At 50.1% G+C, this 10,761-nt stretch overlaps 1 pseudogene; it reads right to left on the reverse strand.

The window, feature by feature from the left end:
- Positions 1-8,176: 8,176 nt before the first annotated feature.
- Positions 8,177-8,332, reverse strand: LOC130026660 (uncharacterized; annotated as a pseudogene).
- Between the last annotated feature and the right edge of the window lie 2,429 nt (positions 8,333-10,761).

Here is a 10,761-nt window from a genome sequence, read left to right on the forward strand (position 1 = left end):
CGCAGCCTCAGGCAATCCATGGTGTTTGCTCAGTGCACCAGAGAGTCGACCCTGGGGGCTCAGCACAACTCCCCATTTCTATTACTGTTAATATTTGTGACCAAGGAGACCAGGGCTAGTCTAGGTGCTGGCAGCAGTGCCGTTGGGGCAGACCCTCAGTGCCCGAGCGTTTCCTGCCCTGCTCACCCCCAGCATGCCTCCAGCTCTCCCTGCCAGAAGACCCACGGTTCTACACTTTCTGTTTCCTCACCTCTTTAAGTTAAACGTTTACAGCAATGGTGAAATTTGCTTCTCATCAAGGTTGCCTGTCATCTTTCATAAGCTCAGTAAGAGATTAACAGATTCCTTTAATCTGCCGCTTCAAATTTAGTTCAATGTAAAGTCAGGCATGAAAGGTCAGATCTGTTGGCTATCCCTGGCCCATGTCATATTCTCCTACTCCCCAGATTCCAGTCCTGGGTCCAGTTTTATTTTGTCTATCCCAGACCCAAGGGGTCTGTGACCATTCTTTTGGCCAGAGACTGTCCCATGCTGTATTCTGGACCATATCACATGTGGGACCTTAGGCCTTCCCTTGTCCAAATCAGGGTCGCCTGGCACATGTCCGAGGTCCATCCAAGGCCCTCCACGTGATGCACATTTGGGAATGTTTGAATCAAGGCCAATCACTGGGAAACTGAAGCTTTAGTAAGATGAATGTCCATGATGAGATCAGGACCCACCTGTGACTACATCAAGCATCAAGCATTGTCTGTGTGGGGGTGTCTTTGCCAGGAGCCCAAGAGCATACCAAGGCCATCAAGGATAGAAAAAGTAACATTTCACTGGTAGTCTGGTCTGGGAAATGACGCCCTTCGGTCTACATAGTTTCACACCAGAAAATTCCCAACATCCTCACTGAGCCTCATGCCGAAAACCAAAGGAAACATATGGGCTTTACCTGGAACTTGGGAGTCAACATCCTAGACCAATCAATGCCCTCAACCCCACATAAAAAATCAATTCCAGAGTCATTTTGGCGGGGACCCCACATTGTAGATGCAAGAGAGAAATAGTCACAGGCTAGGAAACAGCAGAGACCCGATGAGGCCCGCGTGGGATCCTCATGCTCCCGCACTGCACTGACAGGCAGCTCCTGGGACACCGCCAGGGCGAGGCTGACTGCTCAGTGGGAAACCAAGCAGGTCCCCTCTTCTGCCAACACTCTCTGGGACCCCTGTGTCTTCCTGAGTGTGGTGAGTCTAGGGCATGATACCTGCTGCTGTGAGAGCCGTGGGGTTCAGGGACCTTGCAAAAGGGTCCGTTCCTGGGGCAGGGGAGGGGGCACGTGGAGGGTTTCTTCCTTCCAGTCCTTACCCAACACTAGCCCACAGTTGGAAATTTGGTGCCTGAGCCCCCAGGGTCACAAGGTACTTCCCCAGAGGCTAGTAAATACATGTCATCCTGCACTTCCTGAAAGTTCAGGTGTAGGTGGAAGGCTCCTCTTAGGGCAGAAAGGTGGCAGGGTGAGGGGAGTGCTGGACATGTGCCAGCCCTGCCCTCCGGCAGCTAAGGAAAAGTAGCGGCCCTTGAGCGCAGTTCCTGACCTCCCAAAGAACAACAGACTCCCACTCTGTTCTTCCAAGACTGTGGTGAGCCACCCAGGAGATACACGGATAATACTATGAGTATTTTACCTGTCATATCATGTCACGGATACCCCGGCCTGGCCATTTTGAAGATGAGAAACCAGGCCAGTTTAGGGAGCCCAGGTGTCCTTAGGCCTTCATCTTCTGTAGGAGTTCCTGGCAGGCAGGTGTCCATCCCATCCCTATCTGGCGTTTGGAGACCTCCCGGTCTTTAGGACTTGTCTGGACACTGAGAGCAGGGCCCAGGCTGTGGTCAGTCATTGCAGATCTGCAGATCCCTGGTTGTCCATAGCAGAGACCATTTCCAGTTCTCCCTTTGGCGAACGTGCCTGGAAGAACAATTCTATTTTTTGTCCAAATTTGAGATCCTTGAGTGTTAAAAGTAGGTAAAGGGATATTCCTGATACCCTTTCAGTATCTGTATTGTAAACCACAAAAAGGGAGACAGAGAAAGATAAACAGAGACAGAGACAGAGAAAGAGAGAGAGAGAGAGAAAAGGCAGAGACAGAGTCAGACAGAGACAGAAGCAAACAGAGAGAAAGATAGATAATAAAAACATCTTCCAAAAAGGCTGACCTGAATATCTGGAGAAAACCCAAGTGCCTGAGAACGGATGACTGGTTAAAAAACTTTGGTATATCTACACAATAGAATACAATGCAGCTGTTAGAAAGGATGAAGTCATGAAATTTACATACAAGTGGTACTACATGGAAAGTACCATGCTAAGTGAAATGAGTCAGAAAGAGAGGGACAGATATAGAAAGATTGCATTCATCTGTAGAATATCAAGAAACAAAATAGGAGACTAACACCCAAGAATAGTCGCGATAAGTACCAGGACGTTTGCTCCATGACCTGGAGGTCAGCCACACATGCTGGAGGAAAAGGCAGCTCAGATAGAGAAGGGAGCACCAAGTAAAGGGTGTTGGGAGGATTCTCCCAGGATGGGAGATACATGCTGAAAGTAGACTATAGACCGAACATGATTAACACTCAATGCCTCTTTTGCAAACCACAACACCCAATAGGAGAGAACAAAAGTGAATGCCCTGCCACAGAGCCAGGGTGGGGTGGGGGGAAGGGGGGTGGGAGGGATACTGGAATCTGTGGTGGTGTAAAATGGGCACTGGTGGAGGGATGGGTCTCGGTCATTGTATAACTGAAGCTAAGGTAAGGTAAAGGCCCTCCCGTTGATCGTCGATTTGCTCGAGCGGGCCCAGTAACGTCTCCATTGGAGACCTTGTTGTTACTGTGTCTGGCATATCGAATACTCTCGGTAGCTTGCCGGGCTCTCCGAGAGGGGCAGAGGAATCGAACTCGGGTCGGCCATGTTGGCCGCTTGTAAGGCGGACGCCCTACCCGCAGGGGCGCTCGGTGGGTCCCTTGTATAACTGAAATCCAAACAAAAAATTTGTAAGTCTATAACTGTACCTTATGGTGTTTTACTAATAAACATTTAAAAAAAATGCTGGCCAGGGTGGAGAGGTGGGGGGGGGCAGGTGTTGGGAGGGAAACTGGAAACATTGGAGGTGGGAAATGTACACTGGTGGAGGGATGGGTGAACAACGATGACTGAAGCCTAAGCATGAACAGCTTTGTAAGGGTCTATCTCACATTGATTCAATAAAAATAAATTTTAAGAGGAGAATGGCTTATATTTGGATTTATAGAATTAGATGTGTAGAACAGTCTCTGAGGTAAAATCTAGAGCTCAGCTGAGGCGCTAGGATCATTAAAGAATTGGGTAAATGTGATGCTAGACTTGAGTTTGGAAAGAGTCCATGACGAGTAGATCAGTGGTTCACATGTGTCCTGCTTTGAGCACCATTCAACATGTCATTAAATAATTTCTTTTGTAAAAATGATTATTTCATTGAATTTAAGGGGAAACTCTGTATGGGCATTTATAAATGGCAAACAAATTTCATTTGCATTAGATATGGAAGTGGGAAAATACCGCAGGGAACCTGTAGACGCCTCTTGGGGTACAGAGATGGGGGTGGGGGACAGGCCCAAGGGACCTTCCCTAGTGGCAGTTTGTGATTGAAAGGTACAGGCAGTTACTGGCCATTAGAAGTTAGGGGGAGTGGTCAGCTCAGCTCTTTCAGCTCACATTCTGTTTTGAACATGTCCTCCCTTCACATCTTACTGAGTAAGTTTCTTTCAAGAAAAGTATCTTGCAGGATTGGAGAGGTAGTCCAGAGGGTAGGGCATTTGTCTTGTGGACCATCCAATTCAGATGTGACCCCGGGCACCCCATATGATCCCGAAGCCCCAGCAGGAGTCGTCCCTGAGTACAGAGCCAGGAGTGAGGCCTGAGCAACACTGGGTATGTCCCTCCAAAAATGTCCAAGTATAGAAAAAAGAGGAGGGGGAAGAGTGGGACGGGCGGTTCTGATTGCAATGGGACTCACTGGAACATTTGGGAATTTCACACCACCATTGTAAACTGGTATTCCTTTTGGGATGCAATATAGCAAAATCAATGGAAAGTTAAAATTTTTATTTTGAAAAATATCAAAGAGGCAGGGAGATAGTAGAGCGGGAAGGGCACTTGGGCTATCTGACTTCAATCTCTGGCGTCCCATAGAGGCCCTTGAGCATGGCTGGGAATAATACCTGCTGTGGTTCCAAAACCAAAGAAGCAAACAAACAAGGAAATGTAATATATCAAAAGCTAGAACAGCTGGTAAGGTGTCTGCTTTGCATACTTCTCTTCTGGGTGGATTCCTGGCACCTCCTATGGATCCTTGAGCACCATTAGGGGTGATCCCTGAGCACAGGACAGGAGACAGGGTCCCCAGGAAGGGAGGTCTCATCTCTTAGGCCCCTGGAGCAAGACCATGGGGGCCTGTGCAGGGGACAGATTGCCCAGGCGCTGCCAGCCTTGGGCCTGGGAGTCGGTGCTTGACCTCCACATCCCTCGACCCAGAGCAGGATGCCCTGGCTGCCTGTCCTCAGTCCCAGCCTTGCGCCCACAGGTGGGACTGCAGGACAAACAGGTGAGTGTCTGCAGCAGCAACAGGAGTAGGTTCTCGGCCTTCCGCAGTAGGAAGTGGCCTCTGACCAGTGTCGGTCTCTGAGAATGAGCAGGAGGAGGAGCAGGTGCTACTGCAGAGCCAGCTCCGGATCAGCTGCAAGGGGAGTGAATCAGGACAAGGTGGATATGGATAAATGACAGAAGGTGCCGGGGGAGACCCCCTGTGAGGGTAGGAGCCCGCCTGCGGTGGTGGGAGGAAGGATAGGCCAGGACGCCACCTACTATAATGTATCAAAATCTAGAAGAGGCTAGAGGGGTTGTGGGGGTGCGAACTGGCCCTCACTGCACACAGAGGGTCCTAGCACCGGGGAGGCTGCTGGGTCGAGGTAGGGGGAGGCCCATCTCTTAGGCCTTGGTAGAAACACCCCCAGGGGAATGTGCAGGGGACAGGTTACCACATGTGCTGTTTTCCGTGGACCTGTGTGTGAGTGTCTGGACCCTGAATGTTGTGGCTGGGATTTGGACAGCCTTCGGCCCAGTCTCATGGCATAGATGTGCATGCAAGACCAGAAGGTGCAGTGCCTGTAGCCTGGAATGCTTCTGCTGGTACCAAAAGCAGCACACAGCTGCAACCCCACACCTGAATGCCCGCCTCATGTGGGCTCCAATATTGAGAAGGTGCTGAGGCACAAGGAGCTCATGGACCAGCTGCAGCAGGTGCTAACAAGGCAGCAGGCCCTGCTGGAGGCCACCTTCAGGGAGCTGAGGGAAACACAGGTGAGGGGGTGGGCAGGGGCTCAGGGACAGGAAGGAGCATCAGGCCCTAGACCTGCCTACTCACCTGGTGCCTTCATCTTTAGGGGATCCTCAGTCCTGAAATCAGGACCAACTGAGCCCCAGGCCTTGCTGGAATTCCAAGGGTACCATGAATAGGGTGAGTGGTGCGGTGGGTCTCCAGGAGGGAGAAGTGCCTGATGGGAATCTGGAGGTGGGGCTATATGGGAGGTGGAGCCAGGCGGGACCCCTGAGATGCCTCCACCTTCCTTGCTTGGCTGAGACCCTGGAGTGCCCCATAGTCAATCCAGTGTCGAAGAACACGGAGTTGGAGGTGAACATAGTGGAGGTTTGTGAGACCATGACCTCTATGGAACTCGAGGTGATGGTCATGAAGGACAGGCTGGTGCCGTGTGAGAAGACTAAGGATCTGGATGACTAAGGCCTGAGACTAAGGTCTGGTGTCCAGACCTGGGGAGCGGGATGATGGATTGTGTGAAGAACCCAGAGAGACCCTCCTGTTCCTGTCTGTGAGGAACAGGAGGCCGCAGACCTCAGATCCGGATCCTGTAATGACCTGCCGCCAAATAACCAGAGTCCAGCTCGTCCGCTTGAGTTCAGCTGGCAAGCTTGTTCACCATTAATCCACTTTTTCTACCCTGATGATGTACCCTGTGTTCTTCAATTCCAACTAATCTAGCCCTGATCCAGTTCTTCCCACCCTCCTCCTTCCTCCCTCCTCCCCACTCTTCCACTTTCCCTCAGCACTAGACCCTAGGGATCAAAGGGACAGAAAGGTCCCCCAACACTAGACCGCAGGGATCAGTGGGACAAAAATGTCTCCTACCTCTAGGCACCAGGGATGTTGGGAGCAGAAATTTAAACTGGGCCACACTCCAACCTCAGTCATGATAGCTCCAAAAGCCAAACAAGGGCTTGAGGTGGGAGCTCTCCCTCCCCAGTACACAGTCCCGTTTCTCCATATGGCAGCCCTGAAGCTAATGGGGGCTAGAAACATGAGAGCAACCAGTTCTGGACACTCTTTGGGGGCTGGTTGGGCACTAATGAATTGAGGAGAAGAGAGAGGAAGGAGGCATGCTGGGTCACTCTCTGACAGTCACTGTCCTATTTCCAAGCTTGTTTCAATAAATGGATCCATCCCAGGCCGTGTGGGTATGTGTCTTGGGCGAGGTGTGTCCTTCCAGCAGTTGGCAGTTGCTTCTAGATTGTGGATGGCCCTTGCCATGGGATTCACCATGTCTAGAGCCTGTCCTCTGCATGCCCCTGAGTACGATGTCAATGACCCCAGTAGAGTACCTCTAAGATTTTGAGTGGTAACATTCAAAATGTGGTGGTGGGAAGGTACGATGGTGGTGGAATTGATATTTGAATATTAAATGTAATAAATTATTGTAAAGAACTTTATAAAAACAAAATAAAAATTTGCAAAAAAGTCAGCAAAATATAAAGCATGAAAAGAGAACAGAAAAATCAAAGATACACCATTCTAATGCGTTTCTTTTTTTTAAAAAAAGCAATGGCGTCTAAGCTACTTAGATAGCCCACAGAATGGGAAAAATTATTTACCCAATACCTAGCTTATGAAAGGCTAATATCCAAGTTATATAGTACATTGGTAGAACTTTACCAAAAAAATATCTCCCAACCCCATCAAACAAATGCAGAGAGGAATAATGAACAGAAACTTCCTCCAAGAAGAAATTCAAGGGCTGGAGCGATAGTACAGTGGTACGTTGTTGCTTTGCACGTGGCTGATCTGGGTTTGATCCCCGCCATCCTACGGGCTACACCCGCCTTGGAACCCCAAGTGTTCTGTGAGAACCAGAAGGCAGTGTCCTTCCTAAAGACACCCCATGCACACGCCATCCTCCCTTGCACCTAGAGGTGGAAATCACACCCAGATCCAAGACAGACCTGAGCCAACAACCCGTCAAAGACAAATTGTGTTGGCAGAAGATCAGATAGACTGTGATGCCCGTGAGGTAAGGAGGCTGTAGACACCCATCCCAGGGCACGAAGTGACCTGCCTGAAAGTGATGTGTTCCCCCCAAGAGTCAGAAATGGTTAAACAGAATTCTTACTCACCTGTAATTCCGTCTTTTACCTACCCTGTCAAAATCATATTCATCTACACCAACCTTGTCTTTCTTCCCTCTTCCTTCCCGCCCTTCTCCTCTCCCCCTCCTCCTTCCTGCCCCCTCCCTTGTCCCCTCCTCTGCCCCATCCCATTGAGGAATGGCGCTATGGGACTATGAGGCTCTGCGGCTACACAAAGCAATTGCAGACGTGCCCCCATGGCAGGGATGCTGCGCACTAGGAGTGGCGAGATGACCCAAACAGAACAACATTGAGACTCGTACTCTGCAAGTAAAGACGTTACACAGTCTCCAAGGAAGCTCAGCTAGAGAAGAGGGCACCAAATAAAGGGTGCTGGGAGGATCCTCCCAGGGTGGGAGACGCATGATGAAAGTAGACTATAGACCAAACATGACTACCACTCAGTGCCTCTATTGCAAACCACAGCACCCAAATGGGGAGAGAGAGAACAAGGGAGAATGCACTGCCAAAGAGGCAGGGTGGGAAAGGGGGTTGGGGGGGTAGGAGGGATGCTGGGACCCGTGGTGGTGCAGGATGGGTGCTGGTACAGGAATGGGTACTTGATCATTGTGTGACTGAAACCCAAGCACAAAAATTTATAAGTCTACAATTGTACCTCATGGGGTTTCACTAATAAAAAAATAATAAAAAGAAAATTCTTGGATTAAAAAAAAAAGGTACACAGCTTCCAGCACATCCATATGTGCAGGAGCAAACTCAAAACATAAAATAATAACCCAATTAAAAAATAAATCCAAATAAATAAATTTCAATTTTTAATATGAACAGTTACTACACTTGATCTTAGCCAAAAGGCCGAGAAGCTCCAGGGGCTAAGGTGATAGCACAGTGGTAGGGCGGTCGCCTTACAAGCAGCCAACATGGCCGACCCGAGTTCAATTCCTCTGCCCCTCTTGGAGAGCCCGACAAGCTACTGAGAGTATTCGATATGCCATACATAGAAACAACAAAGTCTCCAATGGAGACGTTACTGGGCTCGCTTGAGCAAATCGACGATCAACGGGAGTGCCTTTACCTTTTACCTTTACCTTTTAATATGAAAATTAAGAGATCGTGGGGTCTCACCATGTTTCGCGCTTGTCCCTATCCCTCCCCGAGCGCACCCGCCCCTACCCAGTCTTTCCAGAGGGATTCAGGGCTTCATTCTTATGGTCTTTATCCGGATGCCACTCACGTTGGAAACTGCTCCCGAACTGTTCAGTGGTTCTGAGCAAGAGATTTAGTCCACTGCTTCTTGCAAGTCAGAGGATGGGGTCCCATCCGATAAGCAGAATGGCTGGGGTCGCGAAAGTTAGAGTGGGTTTTCACATCAAAATCTAGAGTCGCAAAAGTTAGATGTGGGTTTTCACATCATCATCCCAGGGACTGTGCCATCTGGGCAATTGGTAGCCACTGGGGCCCTTTGTTAGTCATGAGTGTCACCCCTGAATGGGGACCTGGAGGTAGATAGTTTGTTTACCTCTGTGGCACAGCGAGAGATCAGAGCCCCCTGCCTCAGAGACAGGTATGCCCAGACCTCTGCCAATGGCCCTACCCTGGGTCAGGGCACCTAGAGCCTGGTGCCCTTTCTCAGGCACTAAGAGGATCAACCTCTATGCCTCTAGAGCCCTACTGCTGATTTTTTTAGGTTATTTGTTTTTCTTTTTTTCACTTCTAAATGCTCATTCTTCCAGGAGGTCTGGTGCCCAGCCTCAACCAAGAGCTGGAGCAGAGCCTCTGAGGCTCTCTTTCAGTTCTCTTAGGCTTCTCACACAAGGACCTTATCATCTACAGACTGCAGGATGGTCCATTCCAGGGCTCCAACGAGGATTTTCTTAAGTCCAGAGCCAGGGTCTTCCTGAAGAAGGTGGCCGAGTTTTTGAATCCTTGGGCAACGGGTACACAGTGACAGAGGTTTCCTCCTGTCTCTGGATCCTTTGGCCCAAAGGCAAACGGGTCTGCTTCCTGGAACAATTTGCAAAGGGGGAAGCATATCTTTTGAGGTTCAGGCCAGTCAATCATTGGGCACTAGAGGAAAACAGACTCAAGAGAGCGGAAGGGCTGGGTACCACAAAGTGACCAGCAGGACCGACTACACTGACTCGGCGCAGGTCATGACTTCTCAACTGAGGGTATTGGCCTCAGTTGCTCCCAGTTGAGCTGCATCCCACCACTATTCCTGCCTCCCAGACCTGCGCAGTATCTTTCCCTATCCCTAGTCACACCTCACGGTCTACCTGACATTGTGGCTGTCTCTGGAGGCTCACTCCTAGCATGAGTTTACCAGCAGAGGGGCATGATACTGTCATTAGAGGGCGCCTGGAGAGGGTATTTTCCAAAGGGGGAATCCACAGTGTCAAGGTGGACATTTATTTGCTCTTCTAGCTCTGTCGGGAGATCTAATGCCAATAAGATACTAAAGTTGGGAACAGGGAGAACCTTGTTTCCCATGTGGAACCCCCAGCATCTGCTGAGACCATGGAATCTCGTGCCCAGCAAAAGCAGGGAAGCGCTGCACCTCCGATACCTTCAATGAGCTCTGCTTCCTATGTTGCCCTGTCTTGGGGGTCATGGGGCTCACTGTTTCCACGAGGCTTTTCTTGGGAGTGTAGGTACCAAGTTACCCTGCCTTCCCTGCTTGCCTGGGGACTCCCTTTGACTCTGTCAGACTGTCCAAGTGGTCCTGATGTCAGTAGACATTTCTGGAAGCTACCCAACTTTGAATGTCTGCTACTCCCATTCATAGAGGGTCACAACTTGTCTGGTGTCATATTGGCACTTTGTTCTCTCCTGCAGCATGTCATGGCCCTCTGGCGCAATGATCTGGGGCCTGCCTTCTGCCCCTCCGCATCCTCCACCACTGACCCCTGCTCCTGCTCTGGCTCCCCTCTTACTCCCCGCCCCTTGTCTGCCCTGCCAGTTCTCGCCTTCGCTAGACCAAGGGCACACTGGAGGTGCTGGCGTCTGGCCTTAAGCACACCACTGGGGTCGTGCTGTCTCCACTGGACGAGTGGCAGTGCCACCCAGCTGCCATGCTCTCTCCCAACTCCTCCTGTGCACCAGGTGCCACTGCTTGGGTGTTGCTCTTTTTCCTTTTGTTCTTGGCTTGCTTTCTCCCCTGCTTGGTAGTGATTTTTTTTGTTTCACAAATGAGAATTGCAGCACTAATATAACTTTGAGTTTTCAACGACTATGAACACATACATACTTTGCCAAAATTTCTGCCTAAAGCTAACTAAAAACCAAGAAGCTGGGAC

Source organism: Sorex fumeus, unplaced genomic scaffold, assembly GCF_029834395.1.
Source record: "Sorex fumeus unplaced genomic scaffold, SorFum_2.1 ptg000034l, whole genome shotgun sequence".
Taxonomy (NCBI): domain Eukaryota; kingdom Metazoa; phylum Chordata; class Mammalia; order Eulipotyphla; family Soricidae; genus Sorex; species Sorex fumeus.